The sequence below is a fragment of the Chiloscyllium punctatum genome, chromosome 6 (genome assembly GCF_047496795.1).
Source record: "Chiloscyllium punctatum isolate Juve2018m chromosome 6, sChiPun1.3, whole genome shotgun sequence".
NCBI lineage: Eukaryota > Metazoa > Chordata > Chondrichthyes > Orectolobiformes > Hemiscylliidae > Chiloscyllium > Chiloscyllium punctatum.
This window is the reverse complement of record NC_092744.1, coordinates 117,855,030-117,871,169: the sequence shown is the minus strand read 5'-3', so window position 1 is coordinate 117,871,169 and position 16,140 is coordinate 117,855,030. Positions and strand designations below refer to the sequence as shown.

Sequence of the window (16,140 nt, the reverse complement as noted above, 5' to 3'; positions counted from 1 at the left end):
TCGGTATACTGGGTCCAGATCGATGTGCTTATAGACTTGGTCTACAAGTTAACGATCAAAATTTGCCTTGCCCCAATCCAGAAGGTATTAGTCAAGAGATTTTTAAAGTTGGTATTTGGAGGCTATTTGCGCATAAAGGGACCTCAGGCAGGTAGGAAGCTTTCAAAAGAGAGAAGACGAGAGTTCAGGGTCAGCATATTCCTGTTAGTGTGAAGGACAATGCTGATCACAAGTAGAAAACTGGATGACTGGGGATATTGCGGTTAAGGTCAAGACATGTCACATATAGCCATCTGGATTAAGGGCATCTCTTGAAGAACATAGCGGGTGGATTAATACTCTTAAAAGGGAAATCAGGAGGGCCCAAAAGGGACCTGAGAAAGCTTTGGCAAACAAGGTTCAGGCAAATCCAGAGATTCTACAAGAATATTAATAAAAAAGATTAACTTGAGACAAAATGTGGCCCCTGAACGATCAATGGCGCTATCAATGTGTGGAATCACAGGAGATGGGTGACATCTTAAACAAAATCACATTACAACTTACTGTGGACAAAGACGAGGAAAGTCAGGAAATAAACAGTGATACTTTGAAAAGAGTCCACATTACAGAGCAGGAGGTGCTGGAGGATATAAAATCCATAAAAACAAGCCAATTTCTGGGAACTAATCAAGTTTGTCCCTGGATTTTGGAGGAAGTTAGTTTGGACGAAATTAAGGAGTCCCTCACAGAGATATTTTTATCACTGACAGCCACAGGTGATAGGCTGGGAGCCTGGAGGGTAGCTAATGTTGTGCCAGTATTTAAGAAAGGCAGCAAGGGAAAGGCAGGGACCTAAAGACCAATTCGATCGATGTCAGTGTTGCGAATGTTGTTGGAAGTGATTCCACGGGACAGGAGTTACATGCATTTCAGAAAGTAAGGATTGATTACGGATAGTCAGCACAGCTTTGTGCATAGGACGTCATGTCTCACAAATGAACTGAATTTGCTGAAGAGGTGACCAAGAAGACAGACAGAATATAGGAGTCATCGTTAGTAGGTTTGTGGATAATAACATCCGTGTTTTGTGGGCAGGGAATACAGTTATCAAAGGGGCTCTTGAATAACAGGGACAGTGGAACAAGGAGTAAAAGATGGCATTTAATTCAGGTGTTGGATTCAGCTAAGTCAAACCAGGGAGGACTAACACAGTTAATTGTTGGGTCCTGGGCAGTGTTGTCAAACAGAGAAAGACCAGGGGATACAGTTACATTGTTCCTTGGAAGTGCTATCACAGGTGGAAAGGGTGGTGAATGCAGCATTCGGCTCACTTGTCCTCATGGGTCAGAGCATTGAATACCTGAGTTGGTCCATCATGATACGGCTGTACAAGACATTGCTGGGTCCCTCAGTTGGAGTACTGTGTAGAATTCTGACCATCCTGATTTCGGAAGCATTTTCTGAAACTGTGCACAGAGCAAAGATTGACAAAGACGTTACTGCTTCTGGAGGGTGTGACATACATGGAGAGGCTAGGTAAGCTGGAAAACAAAACAGGGGGAAAGAGATAGATTCTCAGAAAAGGGTAAGGAAAATCCAAAGTGATCCTACAGCACACAAGTACAAGAAAGCAATTGGAGAGACAATAGGCCCCCTCATGTGGAACCACAGGAAATGGGTGAGATCCAAAATGAATATTTCATGTCAAAGTATATTGTTGATAAATACTAGGAAAAAAAGGGAAAGAAACAGTGATGTCTTGAAAAGATTTCCCATTACAGAAGAGGTGGTGCTAGAGGTCTTAAAACTCAAAGTTAGATAAAAACCCAGGTCCGGAACAAGTGTATCCCAGCACATTGTATCTCTACCACGGCAGAGATATTTGAATCATTATCCTTCATATTTCCATTGGGTTTAGGTAGCTAAGGGGTGACCTGTTGAAGGTTTATAAAATCATGAGCGGTATGCATAAGGTGAATTGCCAAGATCTTTACCCCAGGGTAGGGGAGTCCATAGCTAAAGGGCATAAATGTGGGGGGAGGGGTGTGTGTGAGGGGTGCAGAGGAAAGAGTTAAAAGGGACTGGAGGAGAACATTTCTTACTCAGAAGATGATGCACATATTGAGTGAACAGCCGGGGAAATGGCAGAGAAAAGTACATGAAAACACGTGAAAGATACTTGGGCACGTACATGGAGAGAAGAAGGTTTGAAGGGATATGGTTAAATGCAGGCAAAAGCAACTCTTTCAGGGACACTGGTCAGCATGGACTAGTTGAATCAAACTAAAGGTTCTGATTCAGTTCTGTTTGGTTCTCTCATTGGAGGAGGAGACGACTGAGATAAGGCATCTTGTACAGACTGAAGCAAGTTACAGATATCGGGATCTTAGTCTGGAATGCAGTAGATTTCAAAAACATGGATGGACAATAGGGAATGGAGGAGGTCACAGGGACAGGAACGTTTATAGGAGTTACAAATTATTGAAGACATCGGACCACGAAAGATGCCATAGATACAATGTTGGAGGGAGAACAGAGAACAGAAAGATCCCAGGCAGCATTCCCAAGGAAGGGACATATGTATTTTTATTTTTTCATTCGTGGGATGTGGGTATCACTACCTCGACCAGCATTCTTTGCCCCAACTGATAATTGCCCACAGGGTAGCTCAGAGTTAGCCATATTGCTCTGGGTCTGGAGTCACATGCAGGTCAGACCAGGTTAGAATGTCAGATGCCCTTCCTTAAAGGGGGTAAGTGAACTCAATGAATTCATCCGACTGATCGACAATGCTTTTAGAGTGGCCTCACCAATGTCTTAAGTAAAAACAAAGACTGCAGATGCTGGAAAACAGAGTCTACATTAGAGTGGTGCTGGAAATTCACAGCAGTTCGGGTAGCATCCGACGAGCAGTAAAACCGACGTTTCGGGCAAAAGTCTTTCATCAGGACTACAGGCAGAGAGCCTAAGGGTGGAAAGATAAGTGAGAGGAGGGTAGGGGTGGAGAGAATGTAGCATAGAGTACAATAGATGAGTGGGGGTGGAGATGAAGGTCGGGAGGGAGGGTGGAGTGGATAGGTGGAAAAGAAGATAGACAGGTAGGACAAGTCATGGAGACAGTGCTAAACTGGAAGTTTGGAACTGGGGTGAAGTGGGGAAGGGGAAATGAGGAAACTGCTGAAGTCGACATTGATGCCCTGGGGTTGAAGTGTTCCGAGGCAGAAGATGAGGCGTTCTTTCTCCAGGCGTCTGGTGGTGAGGGAGCGGCGGTGAAGGAGGCCCAGGATCTCCATGTTATCGGCAGTGTGGGAGGGTGAGTTGAAGTGTTGGGCCACAGGGCGGTGTGGTTGATTGGTGCGGTTGTACCAGAGATGTTCTCTAAAGCGCTCTGCTAGGAGGTGTCCAGTCTCCCCAATATAGAGGAGACTGCATCGGGAGCAACGGATCCACAACATGACATCCCAACTCCTACTCTCAATGCTCTGCCCAATGAACGTAATCATCCCAAACGCCTGCTTCACCAGTCTGTCTACCTGTGACACCACTTTCAAAAAACTGTGTGCCTGCATCCAAGGGTCACTGATTGAACACACAACCCAGGGCCCGAAAATTAAATGTACAATTCCCACTCTGGTTTGTTTCACGAAAATGGAACACATCACATTTATCTAATTAAAATCCATCTGCTATTCTTCAGCCCACTATCCCAGCAGTACTGTTCATTCTGTTTTATCACAGATAACCTTCTTCACTGCCCACTTTACCACCAATGTCAGTGTCACCCAAGAAGCTTACTTACCACGAATCCAATATTCCCATCCAAACCATTTATCCAAATGACAAACATCAGTGGACCCACTACACCACTGGTCACATGCCTCCAGTCAGAAAAACAACATGTCTCCTACCATCAAGCCAATTTTGTATCCAGTTGACTAGCTCCTCCTGAACGCCATATCCTCTTGCATTGATCTGAGCTTACCACATGGAAGGTAGAACACAGAACAGTACAAGCACAAGACTTTTCGGTCATGATGCCATGCCAATCATTTATCCAACTGTAAGATCAAACTAACTATGTACCCTTCATTTTACAATCATCCATGTGCCTATCCAAGAGTATACTAAATGGACCTAATGTATCTAATTTTACTACCACAGCTGGCAGTGCATTCCACCCACCCGCCACTCTATGTAAAAAATCTACCTCTGACATCTCCCCTTAACCATCCTCCAATCACTTTAAAATTATTCCCCCTACTAATAGCCATTTATGCCATGTGAAAAAAAAAGTCTCGCACTGCCTACACCTCACACCATCTTGTTCACCTGGACCAAGTTGCCCCTCACCCCTCTTCACACCAATGAGAAAAGCCTTATCTCTCTCAACCTTTGTTCAGAAGACATGCTCTCATATACAGGCAGCGTCCTGGTAAATCTCCTCTTTACCATCTCTAAATATTCCACATCCTTCCTGTAATGATGGAACCTGACCTGAGCACAATAACCCAAGTGGGGTCTAACCAGGGAATCCCCTTGCTGATGAAAGTTAACACAACATATTTTTTCTTAATAACCCTATTAGCTTGGGTGGAAACTTTGAGGGATCTATGGACATGGAACCCAAGATCCCACTGTTGCTCCACATTGTCAAGGTTCCCGCCTTTAACTCTGTAATCTAAAATCAAATTTGACCTTCCAAAAAGAATCACTTCACATTTTTCCAGGCTGAACCCCATATGCCACTTCTTAGCCCAGCTCTGCATCCTGTCAATGTCCCGTTGCAATCTACAACAGACCTCCACACTATCCACCACTCCACCAACCTTCGTGATTTTGGAAAACTTACTAACTCACTCTTCCATACCCAAATCCAAGTCATTTATAAAAATCACAAACAGCAGAGTTCCTGGAACGGATCCCTGCAGAACACCACTGGTCATCGAGATCCAGGATGAATGTTTTCCATCTTTCATCACCCTCTGACTTCTGTGATCCAGGAATTCTGTATCCAGACAGACAGGTTTCCCTGTACCCCATGCTTCTGTAATTTCTGAATGAGCCATAAACGTGTTGTGTCACATTCTCGAAGGATTCAATAAGATTTCTGAGGCATGACCTGCCCCTTACAAAGCTATGCTGATTATCTCTAATAAAACTATGAATCATAAATCATGTCTCTTAGAGACCTCCTCAATAATCTGCACACCACAGACATAAGACTAACAGGTCTGTAATACACAAGATTATCCCTATTACCTATCCCGAACAAGGGAATAAAATTTGCCACCCTCCAATCATCTGGTGTGACTCCAATGGGCAGTGAGACTGCAAAGGTCATCGCCAAAGGCGCAGCAATCTCTTCCCTCGCTTCCTGTAGTAACTTTGGATATATCCCTTCGGGTGCAGCAGATTTATCTATTCTTATGTTTTACAAAATTCTCAGCTGATCCTCCTTCTTAACATCAACCTGTAAACATGTGTCAGTCCTTTTCATGCTGTCCTCACAAATGACCAGGTCAATCTCAGTAGTAAATACTGATGCATATCATTTATTAAGGACCTCCCCTACCTCCGCCAACTCCAGACACAAGTTCCCTCCACTATCCGTAATCAGCCCTACCCTCACTCTGGCCATCCTCTTGTTCCGCATGTAAGTGGAGAATGCCTTACTGTTTTCCTTAATCCTTTCCAAGAACGCTTTTTCAGGCCCCTTCAACCTGTCCTAAGTACATTCTTCAGTTCCTTCCTGGTAGCTTCAGAGAATCCCTACAGTGTGGAAACAGGCGATTTGGCCCAACAACTCCATACCAACCTTCCAAAGAGTATCCCACCCATACCCATTTCCCCCACCATATGATTCAACATTTTCCCTGACTAAAATGCCATCCTTGAACACTCTGGGTGATTTAGAATGGCTGAGTCACCTAACCTGCACATCTTCGGGCGGTCGGTGGAAGCGGAACACCGGGAGGAAACATACGCATACAATGCGAGAACGTGCAAACTCCACATGCAATCGCCAGGGGCTGGAATTAAAATCAGGTTCCTGGTGCTATGATGCAGCAGTGTTAACCACGGAGACACTGTGCTGCCCCATGTTACCCACTCGAGGTCAATTTGATTCTTGCTTTCTCAACCGTAAGTCAGCTTCCTTCTTCCTCTTGACTAGACGTTCTACATCCCTTGGAAACTTGTCAAATGCCTTGCTGAAGTACATGTGGACAAAATTATCCGCTCTACATTCATCTATCTCTTGGCCACCTCCTCATTCCTGAAGAAGGGCTCCGGCCTGAAATGTTGATTTTCCTGCTCCTCGGATGCTGCCTGACCTGCTGTGCTTTTCCAGCAACACCCTGTCAAGTCTGATCTCCAGTATCTGCAGACCTCACTGTCTCCACCTCCTCGAAGAGTCCATCTGGTTTGTGAAACACTGTTATCCACTCACAAAGCCATGCTGACTATCTCTCACCAGCCCTTGCCCTTCCGAATATACTTAGCTCCTTTCTCTCAGAACAACAACGTACCCATCACTGGGCTGTAATTTCCTGGCTTTCCCCTGCAGCCTGAAGTGATGGAACAGCATTAGCCACCCTCCAGTCTTCTGACACCTCACTGTGTCTGTTGATAATGTAAATACCTCTGTTAGGGATACTGCAATCTCTTCCCTAGCTTCCACAATATTGTAGGATCAACCTAATGAGCTACGGAGGATTGATCTACCTTTATTTGTTTTAAGACTCCAGCACTTTCTCTTTTCTGTTGAGCATTTTTTCCAAGACATCCCTATTTATTTCCCCAAGTTCCTGAGCTTCCGTGTCTTTCTCCACAGTAAATTCTGACTACACTATTTTGTCTAATATCTCACCCATCTCCTCTGGTTCCACACATAGGTGACTTCATTGATCTTTAACGGGCTCTATTCTCTACCAGGTTACTCTTTAGCCCTTCTTGAAACTTGTGCAAAGGCTTCTGAAAATTCAAATAATCCATAACCTCCGTACCACCACACATCTCCAACACCAATATCTACTCTGCCATTTATATCCACACCAACAAATAAAATCCAACAGGCTCAATAACTAATTCTCTTGTATAAAATGCGTTTCTAAGGGTCCAGTTATTGTTTATTGACATATCCTGTCTAACACATTTCAGCTCCTGACTTACTGTCAGGCTAACACTACTTGGTTTCAGACTGACAGCAGAAAGGGTTGTGGGAGTTCTTGCTTATCAATCTGAAAAATGTAGCTTCCAGGGTCATCAGGTAATAGAGAAGGCAAATCAAATGCTGGCATTTCTTACAAAGGGAATGGAGTCTATAAATAGGGGAATCTAGAGTAAGGTGCAATCAGACTACACCTGGAATATTATGAGCAGTCTGAGTGACCTAAGGAACGTTATTGTCACATTGGAGGCATGCCAGAGAAGAGTTACTCGGCTGATCCTGTGAATGGAGGGATTTTCTAATGGGAAGAGGTGGAGTAGACAGAGGTTGAACCCATTGACGTTCAGAAAACATGAGAGAGAAATTGAATGAAACATTCAAGTTTCTGGGGGCCTTTGACATGTTAGATGTTGGGAAGTTAGAAAACAGAAAAAGTCCAGCACAGTAATAGGTCCTTCGGCCCACCATGGCTGCGCTGTCCGTGATGCTATTCTAATCTAGTCCCATCTACCTGCACATGGTCCATATCCCTCTATTCTCTGCCTGTTCATGTTTCTGTCGAAATGCCACTTCAATGGTTTGCTCATATTTCTGCTTCTCCGACCTCCCTCAGTCACTTCCATTTTCTACATTAGAAACACGTGCCTCGCACATGTCGTTTAAACTTCCTCTTTCTCACCTTAAATCTATGTGCTCTACGATTTGAAACATACACATTGAAAAAGAGATTCCGACTATCCACATGATCTGCCCCATCCTAATTTTATTTTCCTGTACCTGGTCGCCTGTCAGCTTCTGATACTAAACAATCCAACTTTGTTTAATTTCCTCTTATACCTAACATTCCTTTCAAAAACCAAACACAGGCAACGTACTGATAAACCCCTTTTGTCCCCTCTCCAAAGCCTCCACAACCTTCCCATTGTGTGGAAATGAGAACTGCACACAGTATTCCAAATGTGGTCAAGTAGAAGTTTTGTACAATTACAACATCAGATGCAAACCACTATACCCAACGTTGTGACCAATGAAGGCCAGTGTTCCATTTGCTTTCTTTCCCATCGGAAACACTTCTGTTGCCATTTTCAGGGAGTTACTAACTTGCATCAAGATCCTTCTGTATATCAATGTACCGCAGGATGCGAACTTTCTTCTTGAATTTGACATGACGTCAGACTTATCCAGCTTAAACTCTATTTGCCATTTCTCTGCACATCTTTGCAACTGATCTGTAACCTCCTGCTACTTTATTTATCTTTGCTCATTAACCCCAACTCCACCAATTTTCATGTCATCTGCAATAATTATCTTTGTCATTTCCTTTTGTTTCAACGGTGTGAGAATCTGTCACCAGTGGGCAGAAAATCACAGTAAGGGCTCACCCATTTAAGATGGAGATGAGGAGGAATGTCTTCATTCAGAGGGTAGTGACTCTGTGGGAATTCCTGACTGCAGGGAGCTGTCGAGGTTGGGTTATTAAGAATATTTACAACAGACTTGGGCAGCTTTTAATGAATCAGGGAAACAAGGATTTTGTGGCAAAGGCAGGTAAATAGAGTGGAGAATCATCAGATCAACCATGAACTGACTGAAAGACAGAGCATACTCAATGGGCCAAATGCCTAATTTTGCTCCTCCATCTCATGGTGGGAACTCAAACTGAATATGTCCTGCATAACATTGTGGGGCTCGGCTCACAAAACACCTTTATAATGGGATTACTAGATATTTATTACTACACAGCATTTGATCGACAAAAGACAATTTTGTTGATGGATCCTTGGTGTGATGTTCTAGAGAAACACCTCGTATACAATCCAGGATTCCATCCATTACAGCCCTGAAACTCATTAGTTATCCAGTCGGGATGGAGACCACTGTCACACATATTTACTGTACTGCCCTTGCTACAAGTACATTCAGTATCCTGACTGTAACCATATTGACATTACCATCACTGGTTGGTTCTATAAAAGAATTTCTGCTCAGGGCTGCTGCTGCTTGCTTATTCTCAGCTCCACTCAAAAAAGACTCCAAATTTTGATCTTCACTCCACCATGAATGTCTCATTACTGCGTTCACCTCATCCTTTCTTCACAACGTGTTGGTTTCTTGCCTAGCCTGGCTCGATCCCACAAAACCCTTCAGTATTCACTTCCCTGCAATGGCCATTCTGCAGCAACATCTCCGGAATGTCAGTTCGATCAAATCTGTTGCTTTTTGGCGAATGCGGGGAGTCATTCCTCAGTAGTGGGGAGTTGAACAGATGGATAGAGGTTATAGAGATATGAAGGCTTACAGGGGATCGAGGATGTTCGAGTTAAACAGAGATACATCTGGTCAAGAACTTCAGTGGGCCAAAGGGGTTTGGAGATTGGAGGAATTTACAGAGAGAGAGGGAGCTGGGTTAGATTCTGGAGTTACGTATAGGGATGGATATAGGTTAAAAGCAGGCAGACTGATAGGCACAGACAGAGGGTTATAGAGGCATAGTCATAGAGTCATAGAGATGTACAGAATGGAAACAACCCTTCGGTCCAACACGTTCATGATGAATAGATACCCCAACCCAATCTTGTCCGATCTGCCAGCAACTGGCCCATATCCCTCCAAACACCTCCAATTCATATACCCATTCAAATACCTCTTACATGTTGCAATTGTACCACCCTCCACCACTTCCTCTGGCAACTCATTCCATACTCTTTGTGAAAAAGTTGCTCCTTCAGTCTCTTTTTTCACTTTCCTCTCACCATAAACCTATGGTCTCTACTTCTGAAATTTCCGATTCCAGGGAAAATACTTTGTCTATTTATCCTATCCATGCCCCTCATAATTTTTTAAACCTCTATAAGGTCACCCCTCAGCCTCCGACGCTCCAAGGAAAACAGCCCCATCCTGTTCAGCCTCTCCCTGTAGCTCAAATAATCAAACCCTGGAAACATCCTTGTTAATCATTTCTCAACCTTTCAAGTTTCACAACATGTTTCCAATAGGAAGGAGACCAGAATTGCACTCAATATTCCAACAGTGGCCTAACCAATGTCCTGTACACAACATGACTTCCCAACCTTTGTACTCAATACTCTGACCAATAAACAAACGCATACCAAACGCCTTCTTCACTATCCTATCTACCTGCGACTCCACTTTCAAGGTACAATAAACCTGCATTCCAAGGTCTCTTTGTTCAGCAACTCTCCATAGGAACTTACCATTATGTGTATACGTCCTGCTAAGATTTGCTTTCTAAAATGCAGCATCTCGCATTTATCTGAATTAAACTCCATCTGCCACTTTTCTGCCCACTGGCCCTTCTGGTCAAGATCCTGTTGTAATCTGAGGTAACCTTCTTCGCTGTCCACTACACCTCCAATTTGGTGTCATCTGCAAACTTACTAACTGTATTTCTGATGCTTGCATCCCAATCATTTATGTAAATGACAAAAAGTAGAGGACCCAACACCGATTCTTGTGGCACTCCACTGGTCATAGGCCTCCAGAATGAAAAACTACCCTCTACTATCACCCTCTGTCTTCTACCTTTGAGCAAGCTCTGTATCCAGTGGCTAGTTCTCCTTGTATTCCATGAGATTTAATTTTGATCATCAAACTACCATGGGGAACCTTGTCAAACGCCTTACTGAAATCTATGTAGATCACATCAACCGCTCTGCCCTCATCAATCCTCTTTGTTACTTCCTCAAAAAACTCAATTAAGTTTGTGAGACATGATTTCCCACGCACAAATCCATGTTGACTATTTCGAATCAGTCCTTATCTTTCCAAATACATTTACAACCTATCCCTCAGAGTTCCCTCCAACAACTTGCCCACCACTGGCCTCAGACTCACTGGTCTATAGTGGTCTGGGAGTTTCAGGGTGTTTCAGGGAGAAGAGTATTGCATATACTAACAGAGATATGGAAGACTGTAGTGACTGATGATGTTTAAAGATGTAAGTGGACTTCTAGGCTCTGGAGGCGACGTAGACAGGAAAACAATGGAGAATGCCAAGTTGCTGGGTTGGAGACAGTTACACAGATGGGGACGATTGCACAAACTGAAAGAGGTTCCGTTGTCAGGAGGGTTGGTGGGAGTGGGGGTTGTTGAGGGTGAAATTTACATTGATTATGTTCGAAGAATTGGAGAAGGATAAGGAGAATACAATCTTTTCAGCTGAGGAAGGATTGTAGGAGCTGGAGAAGTTTGTATAGATAGGGAAAGACGACGAGGTTCAAGACAAATACTTTGACATGTAGGGTGGTGTTGGTAGGAGGAGTTTTCAGGGATAAGCAGCACTGTCAGCGTTTACAGGGATGAAAGAATTTAGTATTGACTGGAAAAATGGAGGGATTAGGATGTTAGGGATTGGAGTACCTGACAGAGACAGAGAGCATTGTGTAGATTAGAGGAGATACCAAACAGAGAGATGGTCATTGGGACTGGAGGGAAATACAGAGATCACTAATACAGCATGGGCAGGATTGATGCCTGGGATCTCTGTGTTGTCTCAGTGAGGAAGAGTGCAGCAGAGGTGAGAGCAGGACGCTCACAAGATGGTGAGAATGAAGCCTAGAACGTTGATGTTCCTTGCCCAGCACTGTATCTATGTCCTGTCTTCCGGGTCTGAATACAGAAGGCCACTAACTCCTCCCTGTGCTGTTTACTGTGAGTGATCTTACCGGGTGCAGGATTTACTGAAGGCTCTAGATCACACTCTCCATCTCTTTCTGGCTGTCTAATTGTCTTCAATGTGGTAATGGACGAGAATTAGGAATTCGGCTAAGTCAGGATTATCCTGATTACCTACAGGAGAGAGAGAAACAGACAGAATGCGAAATTAGAATGAGGCATTGAGGATGACTCATATCGAGTAGCACTGAGTCCAACAGAGACCTGGAAAATCCCAGTCTCCATCCTTGGCCTGAGCTGCTGCGTCTCTCTGGAGTGGAGAATTCTGTTGGCTCAGAATCTCAGACCGGTTGCAGGAGTGGAGGCGTTGACAGAGGCAGCAATTGGACCCACACAGTGAAGGATACCACAGTGAGAGACTGAGTGATATCACCAGGGTGCAGCAGGTTTAGCAGGTTTTCAGAATCAAACAATGATGTCAGAAGAAGTGGGTCTGATAAAGTGGGAATGGCTACCAGTTCTCAGGGAGAAGTCAGCTACTTTACTGGGATGATACAGTGGTCGAACCAGTGCCCTGGTCAATTATATGATCAGGATTATGCTGAGTGCTTTAAACTGACACATGTGGAGATACAGGGCTCTGCTGGAAGGAAATCCCAATTCCATGGGGAAAGGTTAAAATATTGAAACATGGGGACGTGGCTGAGGAGAACTAGAAAGAAACAGGAACGAAGTGAGTTCAACTAAAATGTACATCAGCAGATATGTTTGTGACAGGAAATTGTGATAAAAATAAATTATTGTTTCTAAATATGGATGAAAGAAGTATTTGCAATAAGGGATATGCACGTGTGACTTGTGATTTCTATCCAATCACCATCAGGGAGACATGGTCACAGGGTGAAGAAGAAGGTGGGGCATTAATATTCACAGCTGCATAACATTGTGGAAAGTCAGGCAGAATGGGAAGAAGGATGGGTGTCTCTCATCGTTAGGGATAACAATGGGATGATCAAGAGAATATGTGGCTTTAGATTATCAATCAGTCGTAGACCAAATTCTGGGTAATAAGGGTCAGAACACAGAAGTGGAACAGCAGTGTTAAGGTTCCTTTACAGCAATATATTGTGAGACACTGGCTTAACAGGGAATTATTTGAATTTGTGATAAAGGCATTGGGATAACAGTGAGGGAATTCAACTTTCCTCTCTCATCATTACATTGTTGATGGGTCACAGAGGAGGCTGACTATCTCCCACGCTCAGGGGGAGTCTGTAGGTGGCTGTACAGATGGATATGGCCTTCCACAGATTCTGTTATACTTGGGGCAGAAGTTGGCCATGTGATGGGGGTGGGTGGGGCTTTGGGCTGACAGTGCGCTCCTTGTGCTGTTGTCTCCTGGATTCCCCACAGTAAATCCTAACACCTTTTTTTTCAGATCTCCCCCATCAAATGTGATTCTACATAAACGGCCACTTTGACCTTTCAATGGCTCTTTCCTCTCCCTTGCTATACTTTAGCCCCTGTTGAAACTTGTCAAAATGCCTCTGAGATTTTAAATATCCCCACCCACCCACAGCCTCCCACACCCCTATCTATTCTGCCACTTATGCTCATACCAAAATATAAAATACAACAGATTTAAAAATATTCTGCATCTACAAAACCATATTTTTCCCATTGTTTCTCAGCGTCCGGTTATCATTTATTGTCATGTCCTTTATAATACATTCCAGCATCTTCCTGACTTACTGTCAGGCTCACACACTGTTTGGTTTCAGTCTGACTGCACAAAGGGTTTTAGGCGGCATGTTCAACACATCGTAGTGGGCCCATTCCTGTGCTGTATTGTTCCATGTTCTATGTAACTCTTTTAAAATTATGCATCAATGAAGGATCTTGACTGAGAAAAGACTCCGGCGTCTCAGGCATGAAAGAGAAATGAAAGGGGTTGTGGGGGAGGTGGATTGGTAAGAACAGGGAAGGGGAGGTGGGGTGGTAAGAACAGGGAAGGGAATACAGTGTGTAAGAGGGAGCATGAAGAATAAAAGGAGCATAGGGAAGTCTGAGGGATGTTTGTGAGGGAGGCCACATAAACGAGTGGAATAAATTAACAGCACATAGCTTAGGGACATGCAGTGATGCAACACTCATTTGAACATGACTGGAAGGAATAATAATAAACTATCACAACGGATTAAAATCCACATTATTAAAGGTGGTGCAGGTTGGACAATGGAAAAGATATTGTCATGGTGGACAGGGATGAAACAGAGCAATGGATGGTCATGGATTCTGATCCACAGTAAAGGGACCACACCAGGGGCTGACCAATGAACCACAGCAGAGCAGGTTCAGTATTGAATTATAGATGAATGCTCAATAATATTCACCTCTGAACCAATTTCATTGTCCTTCAATGTAAACTCTCTGGCTGGGCCCTGTAGCTGAGAAGATAGGACAGAACTGGAATCAGAGAAACTCTTCAGTTTTCATTACTTCCATTTCTCTGCAAAATGAGATGACAAAAGACACATGTTGAGCCACATTCAGAATAAACAAATATATCTCTTGGTTTGAGTGGTAAACATCCACCTGTTAACGGCGTTTCCAAAATCTTCCACCATTAACTTAGGACTGGAATTTACAAAATGATTTGAGAGATCTCGTACTTTAATGACAAGGTTATGTGGTAGAGACGATTGAGAGATTTGATAGATGCATTCCACTTTAAGATATTTTTCTAACCGCCAATTTTGTTCTTCCAAAGATTATTTGGAAAACAAAGGTAGGAATACAGAGAAAAAAAATCATGAACAGAATCAATCTTCTGTAATAACTGGATTCATTGGTGGCTATAGCTACCCAGCGTGCCCCGCGATGGTGAAAGCCCACTATGTGATGACAGGCGAGGGCAGCACATTGGCAGTACCGACTTTATCTACGTTATAAATGGGGAGAGACGCATTTTTCCACACGGTAAGGCGGCAGGAGCTGGACACCGGTTATAAAACAGTACAGCGAGAAGCGAGCACCTGGAAAAATAACTTGCGGTTAAATGCATCGCAGCTCCGAGCTAAACAACCGCCATCTTGACCAGGGATCTGGATGCATGCGCAGACTGTCCGTTACGTCACAGTGCAGGGCGGGGCCTGAGGATGACACAAGCAGATGCAGATAATCTGAGTGTCAATCACAGTGCTGGAGGAGGTCAGCAAATGTGGCAGGAGATGTGGACGCAGATGCAGAGTGAACCATTACAGTCTTGTGTGCATCTTCTTCAGAATCCATTACCCGGGTGCTGCAGTGTCCTCGGCGATAGCTTTATAACAGCTTCACCCTCAGGTGAGCTTTGAAACAAACAGCAGTCGACTTGAATCCCTGGATTTTTCTGCAGGTGACATTTTAAACCAACCTGCTGAGACGTGTCATGTCCCACTTGTGAATCAGGTGGGGGCTTGAGAATCCAGGCCTTCTTAGTTAGAGGGAGTTCCTCAGGGTCGAGTCTTTGGCCCAACCATCTTCAACTGCTTCGCCAATCTCTTTCCCTTCAGAAGTAGGGATGTTGGTTGACGATTGGAAAATATTCAGCATCATTTTCAATTGCTCAGGTACTGATGTAGCGCATATCCATATGTTCAGGTTGTAAGTTTGCTCGCTGAGCTGGCTGGCTTGTTCTCATTGAGAATAATCTTACAACCTGAACCTCAACCTAAGCTAAAAATGTTCTCAAAAATCGCATACCCAAATGTAGCAAGACCTGGCCAGCATCTAAAATCTGCGCAAGTGGCAAGTAGCAGCTGTATCACATCCGTGCCTGGCAAAGACCATCTTCAACAAGAGAAAATCTCAGTATCCCTTGTTGACATTCAACAGCAATATCATTGTTGAATCCTCCATGAGCAGCATTCCGGGGTGTAATATTGATGAGGAACTGAACATGACTGGCCATACAACTGTTGATGCAGGATCAGGGCAAAGGCAAAAAGTCTTGCAGCGCTCAACTCACCTCCTGACTCCCCACCATACAAGATGTTAGTCAGATATGATACGGAATCCTCTCCACTTGCCTTGTTGAAGGATGCTTCAACGACACAAGAAGTGGCACGGTGGTACAGTGGTTAGCACTGCTGCCTTACAATTCCAGAGACCGAGGTTCAGATCCCATCTCAAGTGACCCTCTGTGTGGAGTTTGCGCACTCTCCCTGTGTCTGCGTCGGTTCGCTCCGGTTTGCTCCCACAATCCTAAAATATGCAGGTTAGGTAAATTGGCCATGCTAAATTGCCCGTAGAAGGGGTAAATGTAGGGGAATGTGTGTCTGAGTGTGTTGTCCTTCGGCCGGTCAGTGTGGACT

General features: G+C 44.0%; 1 long non-coding RNA gene across 1 annotated transcript; it reads right to left on the bottom strand.

Moving 5' to 3' along the window:
* Nucleotides 1-1,307: 1,307 nt before the first annotated feature.
* On the bottom strand, nt 1,308-14,892 carry LOC140478552 (uncharacterized). The gene is made up of 4 exons (XR_011960810.1): nt 14,821-14,892; nt 14,179-14,294; nt 11,836-11,959; nt 1,308-1,523 (listed from the first exon to the last, which is right to left on the bottom strand). It is a non-coding gene; the product is annotated as an uncharacterized lncRNA (long non-coding RNA).
* Between the last annotated feature and the right edge of the window lie 1,248 nt (nt 14,893-16,140).